This window comes from Zonotrichia leucophrys, chromosome 4 (assembly GCF_028769735.1).
Source record: "Zonotrichia leucophrys gambelii isolate GWCS_2022_RI chromosome 4, RI_Zleu_2.0, whole genome shotgun sequence".
Taxonomy (NCBI): domain Eukaryota; kingdom Metazoa; phylum Chordata; class Aves; order Passeriformes; family Passerellidae; genus Zonotrichia; species Zonotrichia leucophrys.
The window spans coordinates 44159844-44180544 of NC_088173.1; the positions used below are offsets into that span (position 1 = coordinate 44159844).

At 47.1% G+C, this 20701-nt stretch overlaps 1 long non-coding RNA gene across 1 annotated transcript in view; it reads left to right on the plus strand.

Annotated features, from left to right (window-relative positions):
- LOC135446937 (uncharacterized) overlaps window positions 1-20701 on the plus strand; it is a 179164-nt gene that overhangs the window by 72771 nt on the left and 85692 nt on the right. The gene's annotated exons all lie outside the window — the stretch shown is intronic.

Sequence of the window (20701 nt, forward strand, 5' to 3'; positions counted from 1 at the left end):
GAGGCTTAAACATTGGCTGCTGCACATGTTCTGTCATTCCTTCATGGAGAGAGAAGTGGTTTGAGTGTGGATTTAGGTCCCCATCCTGCAGATCTTGCATGCTAGGTCTCCCCTTTCCCTTCAGAGATAGGGAAGGTGCCTGTCAATGACATGGGGAGGGAATTGAACTGGAAGCAACCCAAAGGCAAGGCTAGGCAAGGCTCAGATTGCAGCACTGTGGCCTTGCAGGAGAATCAACAATAGTAGGAAACTCGGTGAACTCAAATGCAAATAAAGCCAAATAACCTTCAGAAGGCTGGAAGGAATTGCAACTCTGGAGAGACTTTGCCACAGTCCCAGTGGCACATCAGGTGCAGGGAGACAGGAAAGTAGGTGGAGGGTTGGGGAAGGAGAGGAGGGGTTATTCAGAAAAAGAGGTGATGCGTTAACAATACCCAGCTCAAAAGGAAGAGCTCCTGAAGAAAACTGCCTTCCAGGATTATTGCTTGTGATGCGATTTTTGTTTTGCCTTCCTTAGCATTTGCTTTACTTGGAAAAGACAGGAAAGCCAGGAGAAAGGAAGGATCAGGTCGCCTCACCCTGTTGTTTTAGTGGCCGCATTGACATCGTGGGCATTGGCAAGTCCCAGCTCTGGGCACAGAGGAGCCGAGGCAAGGTGACCTGTCCAACAGAGCAGGGCTGTGGGGTCGGCCGAGAGCTTCTGACCCAGGCTGTGCATGGAGCAGGTCTGGCAGCCCCGGGCCCGGGCCCCTGTGGTCTCTGTCAGCTGCAGCTCTGCTGGGGCACAGCCCACCCTTTTATTTATTTGTAGCTTTTCTCCCTGACTCTTTGACACCCACCACCTCCCTGCCAGCCTGGTGTGGCTGATCAAGCTGTTCAAACAACTGGAAGACATCAGAAGTTAAACACTCATTATTTTAATTTGATGCTAATCATGTGTTAATGAGACTAATCCTTGCAATGATTCAGGTAATTTGCTTAATGGCTGCCCAGAGTACAGATTACAGCAATCAGTCACATCTGATAAGATGTCTGTTGTGGAGGAGCCTGTCAGGCTGTCAGGTGAATGAGGTGGGAAAAGACTAAGGAGCAAGATCTGATCCGGTGTAAGTCGGGAACCTTCCTGTTGGGAAGGGCATAGGAAGGGGCAAGTCTCCCTGCACAGCCAGGTTTGTGGCAGCCAGGGAAAAGCACCTCAATTCTCTGTGCTTCAGGGCTGTTCCATCTGGGATCTGGTCCTCTCCTGCCTGGAGAAGGACTCACACGGTCTTGTGCATTGGACGCTGTGTCCTTGAGGTCATCTGGGTCATGTCAGAGCCTTTGGGTGTAAGAGACACCGAACTGATCCCATGAGGTAGTCCTCTAGCATAATTACAAGCTCGTGTCTCGGTTATTGTCTTTGTGGCGAATCCCTTCAGCATGGCTTCTGTCGGCAGTGAAACTGAGGTAGTTCTGGAAAGCTGCTCATAGCCACCTGTCTTCCAGCAGGTCTTGGCTGGACAAAGTGAGTTTCAACAGAAATACTTACCTGGGGTGTAAAAACAGTTGTAATTTAGAGAGAGCCAAGCCTGGATTCAAACGAGAGAGTGCAGGTACCCAGTAGTGCCATTGGTGGGATGATGCTTGGGTGCTTGTCAGCACAGCCCCTGTCCCTGCAGGCACATTAATCCAAAACCTCCGCTTGCTGGGCCTCAACACCTGCCCCTTCAGAGCTGCACTGGCTCAACCCTCCCCAAGAAAACACAACTGGAGACAATCTCTCATGTGGGAGATGTGAGCCCAACAGCTACCTCTGAACTAGGGGTTGGGGTTTGTTCTGTAACCCCCAGCAGCAGGATTTGGTGTGATTCCTAAAATAAAGACTTATGATAGCTTTTAAAAACCTAAGTTGAAAATAGCCATTAATCATGTTCCTGTCTGCAGACTCAGGAATGGGAAAATGTCTTTGGCTTGTCTTCCTGATGCGTGGCAGAAATTACTGTTTGTTCAGTGGTATTTGGATTCCGCCATTTGTGGCAAAATATGCTGGGATTTAATCAATTTGCATCTCTGCTTAAGGCCCAAATTGTTACAGGCTTTAGGGGAATGACATTGTCCTAAAGCACTCATTTAATGATTTAGAGCAAACAGATGGTTTTATTTTTTCCCATTAGAACCTTTCAGCTTTTCTAGTTACATAGAGATATAATTATTATCTCTCCCTTTGATTAAAATGCACAGTATTAATGCCTTACTCTGTCGGGTTCCAATTGCATTAGTTCTCTGTGGGTTTATTAAGTGCTGTTGAGTTGACATCATGTCCAACACAGTGTGCTGCATGAGTCTCTGGAAATGAGCTGACAGGGAATACCAGGCACTCGGCATCCTGGCAGGGCTGCCAATGTGTGAGCGCACGTTTGGGGTGGTAGAGCAGGAGGCAGGGCTGGGCTGGGCTGGGCTGGGCTGGGCTGGCTGCTGGCAGGGAGCTGCGTCCTGTGCAGGGGGGCTTGGTAGCCAACAGTAGCTGGTAATGGTGGCTGCTGTGACACAGGCCTGTGTAGCATGGCTTGGAAGGTGCAGAAGGTTCTGTCCTTTTGGAGCAGGGCACACAATAGCAAAATGCTGAGCACACAGAATTTGGGTTGGGAATTAGGCAGGAATTTGTTACGGTCATGAATATTGGGGTTTTTTCTAAACTGATGGCTGAACAGAAATGTTAATTTTGTGTCATAGTGGGTGGAGCTGAGGCATGAAAATAATTTTAACAGCTCAGAGGTTTTGGCTTAGGAACACTGTGCAGGAACATCAGCACTGGGACACATGCAAAAAAAAGCCCATATGGTTTGTTTACAGTGTATGATGAGTGAGCGGCAGTCTGTTTGTATGTTTTATGTCTTGTGCTGGGTAGTTTTATATGTTGGTCACTCAGTGATCACTTGACCTGTCATTTTTCAGTTATTTGTGAACACTTTAGGTTTATCAATTACTTTCCCAGGCTATAAGTTACCTTTTTTGAGGGCAAAATTTGTTTATAATATATGTTTTAACAGCATGATTTGTTTCATGTTTGTAATTAATTTTGAGCTTTGAGACTAAAATTGCATAAGAAATCGTTATGGTGAGAGCTATTACATCAAATATTGCTGCTAAGGACTTGTAATATACTGGGACTCTGTCTCTTTTATTACTGACTTGATTTTAGTGGTCTTGGAACTGGGATTTAGGATATTTCTGTGGTGTCAGTGCTTTCCCTTTCTGAAAAGTGGTTGAAAGTTCCACTGTGTACTTCTGGCACAGCATGAAGGATTTAGGGAATCCTAATTCCAACTTAATTCAGAATAGCAAAGGAGCTGCTGTGCCTGACAATGTTTTCTTACACATTGTTCCTGGAACACTGAGCAAAGCCCTCAGTCAATGTAGGAAATGGGCATTTCTTTCATTAATATCAGGTTTTCTCTCTTGTCTTCTTTTCAAAGACAACCAACTTTCCCTAAGATGACTGAAAGTTTCTTTTTCCTGGAAAGACAAAGATTCTTCTTTTTTTTTTTTTTTTTTTTGGTTTGTTTGTTTGGTTGTTGTTGTTGTACTATCCAGCAAGCCCCAGGAAATACTGAAAAAATGACAATTTCAAACATTTGCTGGACATACCCAGAAATATGGCATTTCTCAATGACACTCTGTGAGGCTTAAAGCCTTTTTTAAAAGGGGGTTATTCTGTGGTGGGGATGACTTGAGGGAGGCTCATAAAGGGGGATCTTTGTGAAGGACTTCATGAAGAGGGTGAAAGATGGCAAAATTGAGTTTCAAGTTAAGTACTTAAAAATGTGACAGCTGTTTTCTGCTTGAGAACATAAAAATCGTTTTCCGGGTAGAACTGGGATGGAAAGCTTTGTTTCTCATGGTGTTTTAAGCAAGTTCTGCACAGTAAGTGGCATTTTCAAACAAAAATGGACATTGTTAACAAAGGCGTATCTGGAGGCAGTTTCTGTGCTGTGAAATTAGTGTCTCTAAGACAAAGTTGAAGGCAGGCAGCTTGATGAAAAGCATTGATAGAGACATATTTTGGGTTTAACATTCTCAGCAGTGCTGTAGGTGGATGTGTGGCCTAAAGAGCCAGAGGATCTGCTGTCTTCTTTCTGTGTATTGGCGCATGTTTGCTGGTGCTAGATGAAAGTAATATGAATTGCAAAATTTCTCTGTAAGAAGACTTGATACTTTTATTAAAATTTCATTACTTACCTTTAGCTTTGCAATACCTTAATTTGCTGAGATCGTATCCCAAGGCTGGTGGGAGTACATGGAGGTGGGAGTTGTAGATTATGTTATGGTTTGTCCTCTACTTCTGAGGTAGATTTTCCACTAACTTGTGTTTGGAAAAGCACACATTTTGAATGTTTGTGTAATGTAAACTATTATCCCTCTAATTCCCTGTCCATCTGTAGGACAAACGTTTAGGCTGTGTGCAAACTATACCAAGTGTATATCATCCATAATGTATGCCTGTATATGAGAATGTGCCACCAATGTCAATTTTTATTTTATTAAATATAAGCTGCTCTCCCATCTGCGCATTGGCGACCCCATATATTGTTTGCCAAAAAAAAAAAAGGCACCATTTCCAAGCATTCAATAATTTCGCATGGAACGATATGGAATGCCTCAGTTTCTTCTCTCCCTTACATTGATAGAACTCCTTGAGTTTTGATTCCTCATGGCTACTTGTTCCTTGCTGTGTGAGAGCAGTGCCCTGCTGGCCAAGCAGCCGCGTGGGCTTCGCCAGGTTCTCTGACCAGAGCCGCCCTCTGGCCCGTCTGTGGCTGCTGTGATGCCACCGGCTGCAGCTGTGCTGCAGGCAGCTGCACTTCTGTCCTCCCTCCCAAGCCTTCTCCCACCACCATCCAGCACTCCAGCCACGACAAGGCCTTTAAATGAGCAAGGAGACAAATGTTTGCTCTTCATGCTCTGGCAGATGAGCTGCTGGGACCTTTAGTTGGCACCTTTCTGTGGTTCCAAAGGAGGCAACCTTGTCACGGCTGTTTTCTTCCCTTTTTTCCCCACTGTAGGGATCTCGCACTGTATGTGTGTGTAAAAGCCTGAGTGTCTGTGTGGCTCGTGATACCCCGCAACAGAGATTGACAGGAACCAGAAGCCAGGTTCAGCAAAGGCACAGATTTCTGATCCAGAATTGCAGTGACTGATCTGTGCCAACACAGACCTAGACTGGCCAGATAGACTGAACAGGAGGAAAACGCAATGCCAAAAGGAAGAAGCTGAAACCTAATTAATCAGAAACAAATAAGTCATCCTAATGGCAGCACAGAAGTGGTACCAATTTAATTGGAGAGTACCCTATGTTCCGTGAGGATGACACTGTGCAGCAATTCCACTGCCAGTTACTGCCATCACAAGTGCTGAGTAGTGAGAACCGAGTGAGTTAGTGCCTCACATGGGCTGGATTCTGCTCATTTCAGTTCAAGCCCCCTGGGACTGGAAGTTCAAATCCTACTTATGGATTTTTACCTCTTTTTCTCTGGGTGTGACATCCAGATCATGGGGCCCTCTCAAATCCATCAGTCCTCTGCATGGTTTAGAATAAAGAGAGTAGGTTTCAGAGAAATTAGATGGATGTGATGGCATGATAATGAGGTATGTTCACCAGGCAAACAGGATAGGGGCTGGCTGCTGTCTGAGGCACACCTCAGAAATTTGGGGTATGGCAGGAACTGAAAACAGGTGCTTTTTCACCACAGAATGGGAGGAGGTGTGTCAAGCATGAGAACAAGTTACCAAAGGTCCCAGTGAAAAGGAGATGAGGGAAGTGTCTGTTCACTCTCTCTGCAGGTCAGGCAGCATCCCTCACTCACACCACGCTGTGCTCAGCAGCTGCAGCGAACGGGGTGCCTGGGGCTGGGAGGATCCCTGCCTTCTGTGTCCGGGAGATTAGTCCCCCTCAGGGCTTGGAGAATGCTAACCAAGACGAACCCCATGCAGAAATGGCATAGCTGCTGTTTCAGGCCAGTGGAGTTAGATTGACTTGGCATGAGGAGCAGAGCCAGGCTGGGACAGCATGGGAGGACTCCTTTTCTCTTCCTCTGGATTTGCTATAAGCTCTTCAAGTTACTGTCTTGGAGAAAGGCACTTAAAAAGGGACAGAACCCTTCTGAAAGAATCAGAATGCAGATGTCATGGCTAGGAGGGCAGTGGCCAAGCCCATGGCTACCAGGTATCTGTTTACTGAAAGTGCATGAGCCTTTCCATGTTCATATTATCATGAGGGACTGTGACAGTGTGTCATATCATTGGAGACAGGTAGTGTGTCCTGCTTGGGAGCAGCAGGTGATGAGAGATAGCACTGTCTGGGAGAGCTTGGACTTGAAATGCTTATGGTAGGAAGTGTGGGAGAGGGCAGTCATAGGTGCTGGATAAAAGTAAAGAAAGGAGACTGGTGTCCTCCTGCTGTGTCAGGAGTGCTGGCTTTCTCTGGATGAAATTTGGCACTCAGTTTTCAACAGCTATTAGACCCCACAGATTTAGAAAACCCAACCCTTAACAGAAAATGTTGGATGAGAGAGAAAAATCACTTCTGTTTCCTTGGTTACAGAAGAACATGAATAAATTATATGGGGGAAAAAAAACACTCGGTACATTTTAAGTGGTCATTTGTGACAACTGGTCCTGTGAGCACTTGGGAGGAAGAAGCAAGAGCTCTTCCTCTCTGGAATGGCCCCTGTGTATGGTGTGCAAAGCTGGACAGCTCACCTCTGTGGGTAGCCAGGCTGGCTGGGCCAGAGCTGGGGAAGGTGAGGGACCCCTGCCACTGGCAGGGAACTCAGGCAGAGGGACAGGCTCTGGGACCCCATGTCACACCTCGGCTCTAAGTCAAGTGAACCCTGCGTATTAAGCCCACATTTCAGTGAGTTGAGGTCTGCAGCCTGATTCATAGATCACCTAATTTCCTGCTAGCTGGGTTTGCAGAGCCTGTGTGTGACTTGGGTATTTCCATATGGAACTGTTTTACCAAGACGAGGTGTGAATTTAAAGTGCCCTCCAGGAACATTATCTTCTAGAGTACGTTATTTTCACAGAAAAATACTTTCTTTGCAATTTAGTTGATGTCACTTTAGAAATTGTTTGAAGGATGCCAGAAAGCTATTCTTAGTGTAGAATAAGGGATCCTTCTGGATAACTGTGCCTATTTAATGATCTGTGTTTATTATGGACATGCACTGGTAACCTTCATTCAGTTCAGGAGGATTATGGATGTCTGGGTACCAATCTTGCTTTGGAAATGGGTCTTGGAATCTGTTAGCTTTGATTTTTCCTAAGACCCAGTCCTGTCTCCGTTCTAAAGACGCTGTTCCCCTACAAAGCTGGGTCTGATTTCCTGTTGGATTACCTTCAGAGGCTTGTGGGCAGAAGCTCTTGGTAATGCTACTTTGCTTGTACAGAATGCTTTTCATTCCAGAGGAGAGTTTACCTGCGTGTACAGCTTCTACTCTGGAGGCTGGGCTAAAGGTCGTCCTTTTCAGGATGGTGATCTCAGGCGTGGCATGTGTAGAGGATTGCTTTAACCTTGTCCATGACTGCATTCTGTGAACAGTGTCAGAGTGTTTGGAGGATTCTCTGCATGGGATACCATAGAGCTCCTGCAGTAAGGGTGTCTGGCAGGCCCCAGGGCCCCCAGGCAGCAGGAGCACAGGGTGAGAGGGTTCACTTTTCAGTGCGTTCTGGATGGTGAACAAGGGGTCACTGGTCTGAGAATGGAATCACTGAGGATTCCTTCCAGAAACAAGAGGCAGTTCTCCAATGTGGCGCCACAGGAAACCCAAGCACACTGTCCTACAGCCGTGGCCTCAGGGTCCTCTCCAAGTAAGGAATGTCTAGGGAGAGTGGGATGGACTGCAGCAGCCAAAGCCTATTCTGTGGGGATCCTCTGCCATAGAGAAGCTTCTTGGAGCCCTTGGGTAGGCAGCAGAACTTGCTGGGCAAGGCTGGGCATGGCAGATTCCAGCATCAGGGCCAGCTGTTCCCAACCCCCACTCCTTCTGCAGATCCAGCAGCGTCCCCTCACTCACACCACGCTGTGCTCAGCAGCTGCAGCAAATGGGGTACCTGGGGCTGGGGCTGGGAGGGTCCCTGCCTTCAGTTCTGCCATTTACAATTCTGAGATAGGAAAAGTTAACACACTTTGGAAGAGTTTTTTTTCTTTTTTTCTGGCACTTACAAGTTCAGCACGCTTTTGTGCATTCCAAGCAGTCCTGCCCAGATCGACCACCTGTTCCCTAATTCTGGGTATAGGCAGGCTATAGTTCTTTTCCATATGGGCAGTGTAATTCCATTAAGTAGCAATCCAGCACTCTTTTTTTAACATTAAACCTCGAGAGTTAATCATCCATCTGTGTGTAATCATTGATTCCATTAAGCCTTATGGCCTTGTCAGATTATCAAACATTTTAAACAGCACTTTTTTCTTTTTTCCTTACTCGACAGCAAAAGCATTTGTTGGGGGCACGATTCAAGTGAAGTTTTCAAGCCATACCCCAATCTTAGAGAAATTTACATTTCCCAAATCCTCTCCCTGTTCCCAGATGCAGAGCTGGCCTGCATGGGGTCATTTGTGTCACACACTGGGTCATTTAGGTGTTCTTGACAGGCAATGCCAAGATGTTTACTTGATGTTGACAACTCCCCCGCTCCCGTAAAACTGATAAAGCAACACAAAACTCAACAAAAACACCCAAACAACCCCCACACATGCTTTTTTTCCCTGATTATTCAACACTCAGGGCATACTCACATCGCCTGGAATTTGGGGATATTATGGTACGTGTGCTGCAGTCAGAACAGCCCCTCAGACTGATGGATGCATCTGACCCTTATTTTTGTAAGAACAGGGCAACCTGTTGTGCGACGGCACGTAGAGTTTTTAGTATGCAAACAGAACCAAAAGCTGTTTCTCCCACGCAGGATTTGAAAAATAAGGACATGATATTCCTGGAATTAACCGTGTTCTCAAGAGATTTCCTAAATGTGACAGTATAACTTTGCATAAGCATGTAATTACAGCCTGGTTATTGTCCAGAAATTCCTGAAATCAGAGCTCAGTGGTGGGTCTGTTGGAGGAAGAGGAAGGAGATGGTTCAGAGCTGCTCACAAAATCAGAGCCAAGAGGGTGGTGGGTCACTATGGCAGGTAACAGGTGAGGGGTTAATGGCAGGAGGCACAGTTTTTTCCTTCAGACTTTTCCTTCCTCACATACTTTTTTCCCTTAATTGCATTTAGTGTCACCTCTGAGCCAGGAATGCAGTTGCCCCAGACATTGGTGGTTCTGTTGTGTCTGTCTGGAAAAGCAGAGGGTTTCTGTGTTACTGGAGACACATGTCTTGCAGCTGAAAAGCCTTCTCAAATCTTTGATAAAAGCTGCTGAAACAGAGTGAAAGGTCTTGGTACAAGGCATGCCAGTAATTTTGGAGTTTGGGCCTGGATTACATTTGCCCTGTGCTTGGGTCAGATAATTTACCCTATGAAAAGTACATATTTCAGCTGGGCTTTTGATGACACTGTTTACTCAAAACTTTTTCAATGAAGAATCTGTGACAATACTAAGGTGACTTGGGAGGTGAAGAAAAGAAGTGACCAGAGAAGTGGGGAGGTTTTGATTTTGAACTATTCTATGAATTTCAGAATCTGTGAAGTGCTGGCAAAGAATCCAAATACCATGTCTGATTCCAACCAAACCACTGTGATTACTACTGAACCTGATTTAAAACCCAACAAAAATAGAAAGCTGGGAGGGAGGGGTGGGGGGGTTGGTTTCTTAGTTCCTTGTTAATTGCATTCATTTCTTTTTTTTGGAAAAATATTAGAGTGATAATTAGGCCACACATCATGTGTGGTTGGATAAATACTAGTTACATGTTGAGAAAGGGGGCAGAAAATTGTATCTAATGAAAGGAACTGGTGCCAAATAGTATAGAGATTTGCGTTTGTCTTGGATAAATGCCGTGTGTTCACCTCAGCTGAAGGAGGAGGTCATTGGGAGCGCAGCGTGCCCACGCAGCACTGACAGAGGCCGGGGACTGTTCCGCTGGCAGACGGGTCACCAGCTGGGCTCTGGGTAGCACAAAGGCTGTTCTGCAAGCAGTGTCTTTGGGAATGTTTGAGTTGAGGTGTCAGTTCCTGCGCTTTGTACAAAGCTGAGGCCTGCTCTGCTCAGCCGTGGGCTGCAGATACAAGGCCTCTGGGGTGGGATGAGGGCTCACTACCTAGGAACCAACAGGAATATATATACGGGACAAAAGCCTGGTGTTTCTGCTGTGAGTGCTTGGTTTTAGTGGGGCTTTTGTGTGCTCTGGAGGTCGTGTCCAGTCTGACCCCCAGGGCCACCGATGGCAACACCGCAATTTGCATGAGGGAAATCACTGAGCCATGTGAGAAGGTATCTGGAAACTCAGTGTATTGTGAATTCTGAGTGGAATTTCATGTGCTTGTGCATCACTGAACTGGAGCAGCATGAGGCAGCGACTGGTAGGATGAAATGGGAGGTGTTGAGGTGTTTCAGACAGTCCCATGGAGTTCAATATGGCAACTTCTGGCCTATTGGGAAGCTTGATGCTTCGGCTTAATGGATAACTTAGGCTGCAGCTTGACACATTCTAAGTCCAAAGTTATAAAAATGAGGAAGTGCTGGATGTTAAGAAAATTGATAATTGCATCAGTGAGCTATCTGGGTAAGGGACTTAGTAGAAATGCCTTTAGCCCTCAGTTTCAAAATTGCTGATTTTTTCCCTCCCCAGTTTCAAAAGTACAAGAGGGGAAGCAAGTTGAATTGCTGTTTTTCTCCTAGCATTTCCCTTGAGCAGATAGAAGGTACTTGAAAAGAATTTATAGTGGGCTTTCCCATGCTTTAAATCATGCCGTAAATGTTAGGTCTTATGGTGATCAAGTAATTACCACACACAGTACATGTGTGGTTTGGAAAAGCTGTCCAGTTTGTTTATACCCAAAATCTGCACTGGGCCCTTCTCTGTGTGTTGTAGAGCTGGGATTTCCTTGTGCCAGCTCGAGTGAGGGCAGAGCCACCCAGTCCTGTTTGGAGCAATTAGAAAAGTTGCCTTTCTCTAATCAAAGAGAGGTATTAGCAAAATGAATGGGAGTAATTAAATCTAATTTAGTCATGTAAATGAGTTTAATTAAAAGAAATCTACCCTTTAATAACTTGAGGGGGAAAGGCGCTCCGCATGGAGTTTGGAGTTTGGTTAAGCTAACGAGACACAATAGCTGAGCTGATGAGCCCATGCTGTTGTCATCTGCCATGTGCCCGGAGGGCTCGGGGGGCCAAGGCCTTGGAGTGGGCACCCCAGGAGTGATGGCTCTTCCTTTGGCCTTGGAGTCCCACCTACTGATGTTTGTCATACTTGGGGAATTTACAGAGAAAATCCTCCAGTGATTTTGGGTAAGAATTGGCACATGGGTTGAGGCATTTTGAGAAAAGGATCCTTGAGCTGCTTAGCTGCTTCCCTGTGTTGCATCCTACAAGACCTTTTTGTATGAAGCAGTATTAATTCCTTAAATATCTAGTCATTGGCAATAAGCTTTTACTGCTTATCGATGAATCCAAAGCACAGGAGCAGTGTGGGGAATGGTGCCAGGGGAGCTCCCAGTTTTCCAGGAGTGGCTGTGTGAGCCATGTGGCTCCTTCCTGGCAACCTGACCTCATTTTTCCATCGCTTGGAGGGCGCTGCTGCCAAGGGGTATCATTTGAGGCCGTTCCTGACAGGTGTGGTCATGGGGTGTTCTGGGGCAGGACGGGGCACAGAGGTGAGGATGACTGTGGGGGGGAAGAGTTCTGCTCCCGGCAAGGTGTCATCTTCCTCCTAGGAGAGCAGCTGTCCATCCCCTGCACGTTGTTTCCGAGTGTATCACTTGGAGCTTTGACCTTTATTCCTTGTGGTGAATTGAAAGTAATTTTACTTGCCATATCACTGTGATGTGCAGCTCTGCTGGCAGCACTGTGTAGGAGTTGTTTGTTCTTCTAAGTATAACGAGGAGACTGGCAAAGAGGAGACTGAGGCCGTGTGCTTTCCACCTGGGAAATGCCAGGGTGTGTTAGAGCATCAGGGAGGGCTGGGGCTGATAAACGCTGGACAAATGCCTGATGCTATGTGCCATAGAGGCTGCTCAGAAGGCTAGTGGCCCTCTTCTCCCATCTGGGATTCCTGAGCATTACAGAGTGCATGTCCAGTGGCAGCCCAGGGCCTCCCAGCTTGGGAACTGGGCCTCTCATTTGACCAGGACACAGCAGCCTGCCACATTCACTTTCTCTGGAAACAAGTAATTCTGGTGAATCATTCCTTCAGAGTCATTGGTGCTATCTGTGTGTGTTCTCAGGGACTGGGATTCAAAGGCCGGAGGCAAGTTAGAGCAATGAACCCAAAGAGCAGCTGAAGGGAGCTGAGCAGAGGTAGGGAAGAGGGGCAGGGGCCGGTTTCAGCTCCCTGCCTGCATCTGGTTCCGGTTAGCTAAGATTCACTGAGATTGTTAAAATCATCTGGTTTTATGTTCTTGCCCTGTCCAAAGCCTGATGTGCACTGCACAGAGCTGTCTGTGCCAGGGACTGCTGCTGACTGGGTTGAGTATTCCTCAGGGATGTGGACAGGGGTGCTGGAAAGGCTGCATCAAACAGGCTACTTGGAAAAAACCCATGAGAGCAGTGGCTGCCATTGGCATAACTGGCAAGTTCTTCCATTCCAGAGGCTTGCAGATTTTGTGTTTATTTTTAGGGCTTAATTTACACCAGCTGGGACAATGTTTGGCCATTAGTTTCTGTTACCCCTTGCCTCTTGAGGAACCCTGGCTAAATGATGTTCTTTGTGGCTTTATGCAGAACAGTTGTCTTGTGCTTAGTGTCACCACTTCACCCTGGCAATGTGCATGGTGTGGAAGGATTTTATATGTAGATCAGCTGAGTAGCTAAAAATTATTTCAGTAAGCCTAACTGTATGTATCAGACCCAGCTATAGCCATTAAGTGATTTTTAAATTTCTATTTTTCCTTTGAATGTGGCTTTTTGACAACAGTTGGCAACTGCACCATCCTATTGTATGTTTTCTCTTTCATGGTCTTTCAATTTTCTGAAAGTAGTCTCTCTCATAAAACACTTCATTTCTTCTTCAATAATAGTGAGCATTCTGGAACTGGAATTCAAGTGCTGGTTCAGATCAGCATGTACCTTTTGATGGGATGAAGCAGCTTCTAAGAGTTAGTGTGTGATTTAAAAAACTAGTGCTTGGGTTCAGCTCCTCTCCTGATGCTGTCTGCCAGATTTCCTTTCCCCAACATGCAAATCCTTGTCCAGGTGGACACTTCCATCACCTAAATTTCCTCCCAGCCAGCTGCAGAGACTCTTTTTAAAGCAAAGAAAATTAAATACTTGAAAATATAAGTCTGATTTGGGTTGAGAAAGATGGAGGTGCTCACAAAAAAAAAAAAAACCAAAACAAAAACTGTATTTGGATTCCTCCCTGCCTCCACTTGTCTTTGATACCTTCTCTCTGGTATCAAAGCAGTTTTTTAGAAATTGCTGTTTTGAAGACTAAATTAAATTCAGACAGCTTTGTTAATGATGCCCTGCGCTGGTTATTTGCTTTGACTTGGCTGAAATTAAAACTTTTTTTATCTGCAAATTATTTGCTTCTTCAGGATTTTGTCCAAGCTGGTTCATCAGCACAGCAAAAGCAGTTTGAGCTGTCACGGCTCCACTGGATTTACTCAGGTTTGCCAGCCTGAAAGAAATCAGCCAAGCCATCAAAGTAAAATTAAAATAAAAACTTGGGAACCAAGGTACTGGAGTTGGTTCCTAGGAAGAGTTGTCTGAGGGCTAAGCTGTGGGACTCAGCAGGCTTTTGTAGGCATTGTCCTGTGTGGTGTATTGATCTCATCCTGTTCTCGTGGCTGGATTGATGCTGGAAATATAGGGGTAGTGCTCTGCAGCACCCAAGGAGCTGCTGGAACAGGGCTTTGCCAAAAGAACCTGGAAACTGCATGGAAGTGTGCCTGGACATTGTTCATGCTTGTGTCCACCCTGAGCTCTTTTGCCAGGAGGCCAGACCCTTAGCAGCCAGGGAACAGGGCATGCACATGCTCTCGGGGCTCAGTGCTGCCATTGATGTTTCTCTGAGGTATCCTCCATCCTGGGCAGAGCTGCCCTGGCCTTGTTGGATGCTGTAGGGTGTGGGTGCTGCCCTGGGATGCTCCAGGAACAGCCATCACTGTGGATGTGAAGATGGATGGGCACCGGCTTTGGCTGTGCCAGTTCTGAGAGCTGCCTCCATCCTCCCAGCTGCTGAGTGCTTCTTTCAGGCACCACATGTATGGAAAGGCCGAGCTGGACAGTGATGGCAGCAGCCACAGAAGGCTATAAAATGAGACTGAAGCAGGAAATACTATTTTGGTAATTGCAGGGGGCAAAAAGTCAAATTGCTGTTATTTTCACCTGCTATAACAGGGATTAAATCCCATAATGAACTGCACTACTCTGGATTGACACCAGAGAGCAAAATTTATCCTGCTAACTGGGTGTCCCTCAGATTCCATCAGGCTGCACTGGCTCGCTGTTGATAGAGGGCTCTGAGCTTTGCTGCTGTTCCTCAGCCTGTGCATTGCCTGCCTGACCCTGAGGCTGCCGGAGCCCTGCAGGCTCCCTGCTCGGGGCCTGGGCTGTGCACAGCGGGCTGGGGGAAGCTGGCACAGGCGGGCAGGAACCCTCCTGTGTGCTCACAGGGCATGTGAGCCCATCAGTCACATCTTTGGGGCTGCCAGGGTTTGTAAGTAAGCCCTGCTTCCCCTCCTGGCGCTGCCCAGGACATCGGTGGAGCCGTGTGCTGGAGCGGAGACGCGTAATTGAGCACGGCTGTATCCCAGTGTGTTTGGGGTGCAAAACATTCCTGCCTATGAACAGCGTTTGTGTGTTAATGTGCTTTTCCTTCATGCAGGCCTGGTTCCATTAGGAAGGGAGGCATTGTGTAATATAATAGACATGATTAACTTTAATTGCACTTCTTTGTTGGGAAAATAGACATGTAATTAAAAACCTGACATGCGTTGTACTTTTTTTCTCCAACAATTTACTTGCTGGCATGTCTTCAAGCGGATATTGCGCAAGGCCCTCGCTACTTACTCATGCACGTCTCCCCAAGTCCAACTCCTATCTTTCTGAAACCCCAGTGTCTGATGCCCAGACTGAACTGGCTAGTTAGCATATCCTAGCTAGCTGGTCATTCCCTTCTTTCCCAAGAGAAAAAGACCTGTGGGTCTTAACATGCTGCTCATTTTGTGGGATAATTCGGGGTATTGATTTACTGGAAAATGAGATGTTCTTTACCTTCTCACTGCTGAGGAACATTGCCAGTTCTTGCTTAGAGTCCACAGAGGGTGAGGCATGACTCAGGCCAGGCTTCAGTTTTACCTGTTAAATCATAATTCTGTTTTGTCTGGAGTCCAGACCCCTTTTCCAGGGTCACTTCTGTGTATGCTGCAAAAATATTTCGGGGTTTCTTAGCACCATTCTTATTTCCCAGGAAAAAAAGGGGAAGTTCAGATAGCCCCAGCCAGGCAGTGTTACTTATGGCTGATTTTAGTCGTCTGGTAGAGTGAGTCCTTTCCCTTCAGGAATTCCTGTCTGTATTCCTGCTGAGGTCCCCAAGACAGGGCTGAGTTACTGAACTGTTGTACCCTGGCTCCATGCCATGGAGCGATATGGGTCCCTTTGCCTGGCAGCACATCTGTCAGGAAGGGCCTCAAATGATACCCCTTGGCAGCACAGCTGAAAACCTGAGAGTGTCTCACCTACCAAACACCACAGGGTGGTACAGAGCACTCCTCAGCCTTAGAGGAGCCGATGAACAGACACCTAGCACTGGAGTTGTGCAGCACGGTTAACACTGGCTGTGCTCCAGGGTTGTAGCTATCTGCCAGGGACACTGCTCACACAGGGCAAACTCCAGCAGAGATCCCCCACGAGAGCTTGGGCCATGTGTGGGCCTTCTATGTTCTTTTAGCTGGGCTGCACTGTGGTCTAGACAAAATTCTTGCTGTCCTGGAAGACACTGTTGCTGTGCTGATGATTTGTGCTCAGCTGTTCCCAGCCTCTGGGAAGGTGGGGTTTTATGGACCCCTCATTCCATTTGTTCTGTTTATCTCTGCCACACTTTATTTTGTCCATCTTTCTATGGTCTGTGTTGTTTTCTGGTTCTTTTATTGTCATTATTCAAAACATGAATAGAAGTGAATATCCTCTAAGTTATGAATGTAATCAATTTTGAGTCTTTAATTGTAATTTTTTTTCCATAAAATTCTTTTAATTTAGTCTAATATAATGGCACATCAAGCAGTAATGGGTACATTAAATTGAATCATGATGTTCATATACACATTTTATGACACAATCAAATATCCCAATGCATTAATTCATGTCAATCAGTTAATAAAATCAAATAGGAAACATTTCTCTAGTGCTGTTAACTGTGCTTCTCCCATTTGGAGGGTGACAAGATGGTGAGGGCCTCTATATCTTGCCTAGTTGGTGTTTTCTTGGCTGTGTTGGAGTCAATATATTACTTACTTGATGAGTACAAATCATGTCAGTTCCCGTGGCCCTCCACCAAAATCCAGGGGGAGCACAAGACCCCACCTTTACCTTGTCCTACCCCAGTTCTGTTGGTACAGTCCTGCCCCCAGAGACTCCCCTAAATAAGAAAGGAATATCAGCTGTGAACTTGGGGGATAACTTCTCTTTAAAGATGTCTTCCCTTCTGATGTTGGCATTCAAGGACAAAGAGCTGCAGCGAGTTTACTGCACACTCTTGTGAGGAAGGAGTAAAGGAAATCTCCTTCCTTAGTGGTTGGCATTGGAGCCAGCAGTTTTTTGGGCTTCTCATCTGCTGCATTTCCAGGGTGGGTGCCAGCTGGACTGCAGAGGGTGCTGAACCTGCAGTAGGTCTCTTTCCCTCCTTCACTTGTAAGCACAAGTTTGCTTTCTACTAACCGTGTTCCTTTGCCTTGCTAATAGCCTTCTGACAGGTGTTTAACCTTTGGTGTACAGTGCTGGATGGAGAATGGACCTTTTTTGCAGCAGTTACTCAGCGTGCATTAAAAGTGGACTGTAACAAAAGCAGTGAGATACAAGCCTTATGGGCTCTCCACATCCTGGGCTGGGGCAGCAGAGTCTAGGTGGTAACAGCTCTTCCTTCTTGAGTAAAGAAAGGTCTCATGTCAAAAAGCAGCTGAGTAGCTGAATGAGTTGTGTCTGGATAACCCAGCAAGTGTTCCTGAACTGACATTCCCAGCCCACATGTGGATAGGGTTTGCTGGAGCTGTTTCCTCTATGATGCTTAAAAAGTTTATTTCTTTGGGTTTTATTTTCCTTTGTTTTATGCCTATGTGTGTCCTAAATATCATGTCTGATCTCAGATTGAGAGCATCTTATGGCAACCAAATGGGGGGATTTCTGGCTCCAGGGAAAGGGTCTGGCTGTGATTTTATGATTTTATTAAAAATTCCGTCTCTTCATTACAGAACTTTGAGCAAAGGCTGGAGATGTGCATGGCAATTAACCTGAACACTGACAGCTGAGTGTTCACCAGGGCAGCTGAGTCTCAGAAGTCAGGGGTGGGGCTGTAGGGATGTGTTTACCTCGGTGACATTGGCTGGAGAGAACTCTCCATCAGTTGGCCATTCATTGCTCTCTGGCTCCTTGTTCCCTTATAATCCTGTATGTCACAGACACCATTTGTGTTAGGAAGGAAATGGGGGAAGAAATCACTGGTGTCTGCACCCTGTCTGTCTGCGGTGGTAAACAGCAGAGTGCCAGGGCATCTCTCAAATGTGCCAGGCACAAGCTGTGCCAGAGGACTGGAACAGCTGCTTTGGGGCACGGTCCCTGTAACCCCAAGGATTGTGCCCAGTGCCTGTACCTTCTGTGGAATTAGAACCTGGCCAGGCTCACTGGCAAGGGTATGTGAAGAGGATGTCTCTTGCTGTCTGCTTATTTCTGCCTGACTTGTCACTGGTGTCTGACTCAAGGTGTGCTGAGCTTGGGTTCTTGCTCTTCAGTACTTTGATGTTGCCAGTGAGGAGTAGCCACTGTGGAAATGCAAATGAGTGTGGAACTGGGAGATGAAAATAAGCAAAGCCTGAGACTTACCAAGGACAGGAAATGTTGAAGGCAGCTGTGATAGTCCAAGGTGTGGAATATCTGTAAGCACACAGCATTTGGACACCCGTTTTTCTGCTGAGTGGGTTGAAATCCTCCAAGCCCTTGTATTTTGATATCATCTGATATTATGGTTGGTTTGAGCACAATGAGGAATGACAGCATCATGCATCTGGATCCATGTGAGTGTGTGTGAGCAAGGAAGGAAAGGGCTGGGCTGTGCTGGTGGGCTGGCAGAAGTAAGGGAGCTCTCTGCTGGTGGCACCACATGCCCAGCAGTCCCCAGCGAGTATTTGCTTTTTTGCCCCTTCCCTCCCCATAACATTATATGAGAGAAGGATTTTTAGGACTGTTCATCTACAACCTAGGTGGAAGCAGTAGATTAAGTTTAAGCTCAAACACTGGCCCATGACAGTCACCCTGCTCTGTGCTGTGCCTTTTGGGGTGAAGGTTCTTTCAGAGCAGGATAAAATTCCTTCTAAATAAATAGTTTTGACGTTTCCTTTTCTGTATAGTGCCTGTGAGGAATGGTACCAGTGGCATCTTGGTAGGGACAGCTCTGTTAGGCCATTTCATGGCCCCGTGGTGTTCCTGGAGTCATGTCAGCTGTGGGAAGGAATCAGCACCTCTGGTTTGTCATCTCAGAAGTGTCTGTAGGCTGATAGCTCAGCGCGTTTCCCAGGTCTGCTCTGCCTGATGCAGGAGAAGATGTTTAGTCAGCAGAAACAGCACAGTTCGCTGGCTGTTGGCATTTTATTCCACACACCGCAGTATTTGTTTGCAGGATTGTCACAAGCCCAACAAATCTGTTGGAGGTGCCCGCTGTCAGAGGGCATTTCAGAACTGTCTGTTTCTGTACAGCTGGGATTGTGCTCCATGCTCCATTCTACCACTGTGCTGGAGGGTGTGGGGGAACCTTTGAGAAGAGCTCAGATACCCTTCACTAGAGAGCCAAACTAGCTTGCCTGTCAGGAGGGAGACTTAAAGCCTAGGAGGAAGACTGGCAGGTGGAAGGAGCTGAGGGACAGGCCTGGCCTGTGCAGTGCTGGGCTGGGTGGAATTTTGGAGGAGAACACAGGCAAGAGCAGGCAGTGAAAGCCCTCCAAGCTGAAGCTGCAGGAAGACATTTGGTTTAGGGAAGGAGGTTCCTTGTTTTGTTAGTCCAGGTAACACTGCAGGTGTGTAAGTAAGAGATGGTCCAAGGCGTTGGGTAAACCCTGAGACAGAGCAAAGTCAGGCTGTTCTGAAAGCAGATGCTGCTGCTGCCTTGGTTGAAAACTCATGAGGAGGGACCAGGGCTGGGGGGAGGGAACAGAATTTGTTCATAGAAGGTCTCTGTTTCTCCATCCCCGTTGCAATGTCCCTGCCTGTGCAGGATGGATCCCAGGAGAGCCGGAGGGAGGGATGCAGAAATGGAACAAGTGTCTGAGTGGGACAGGAGGGCTGGGAGGTCCCTGCTCTCAGAAGTCTCTTTCCAGAGCACAGACAGATGCCGCTGGGTTTGTGCTGCATGCGTTTTGGAGTCCAATTCCCAGCTAAGGCTCCCCTTGGCAATGGAGTGGAGGGTTGTGGAGGCAGGAATAGCAGTCCTCCCACATCTATGGAGCAGATAAACAGCTGCCATGGGGGCTGGGCAGAGCTTTTTGCCTCAGGCTCGGACCCGCCAGGCATTTTGTGGGAGTGTGCCAGCATCCGCATTTGACAAGGCAGTGGGTTGAGGTGCTTTCCCTTCCTGGCTGTCCCTCCCCACTGCCCCTGGACTTAAAATATTTAAGGAGCTGCATTGCCCTCCCTGGGCAGCATGAAAAGGCAGAGATGGTTTTGTTGGCAGTGGCGGTACCGGGAACAAGATGTGGCTCTGCAGGCTCATCCCCTCAGGTTCCAGCAGATCCATTTGGGCCTCTGGGTCTGACCACAGCCCCATGGCAGCTGGAGTGGCTGGGAGCAGAGCACAGCATTGCACCTCTGACAGCCCTGTCAGCCCTTCTCCAGGTGTGCAAGGGAGCCTGGCTGTGTCAGGTCTGTCAGTCTGTCTCCAGGTGTGCAAGGGGAGCCATTTTAAAGGAAAGCCTTGCCTGAGATGCAAAGTGCATATCCATTTCTGCCTGTAACCCAAATTCACAGCCTGCAGGGTGGCTCCAGCAGGAGAATGGGCCCATCTTCTCTCCCCTGCTATGGTCTCCAAGAGCAGCTTTTCCTACCTTCTGCTTTCAGCTCTGGCAGTGGGGACTCTGAGTAGGCACTACATAGAGCTGTGGTGGCTTGGGCTTTGGGAACCGAGGACTGGAACACTCCTCTTGGTGTCTGTCTCCGAGCATTATAGAGGCTTTGAGCTGATGGAAAAAGAATACTGTGATTAACAGGTGCTTACTATGTGCCATCTTTTCTACCTTCCAGCTCACCTGAGATCGTGAAGACCAAGCTGAAAAGGTTTCAGAGACAATCCCTTCTTTCTTTCTTGGCATGGCATGGCATTATGGCTGTCATTGGTGAAGTGGTAGATAAACCTAG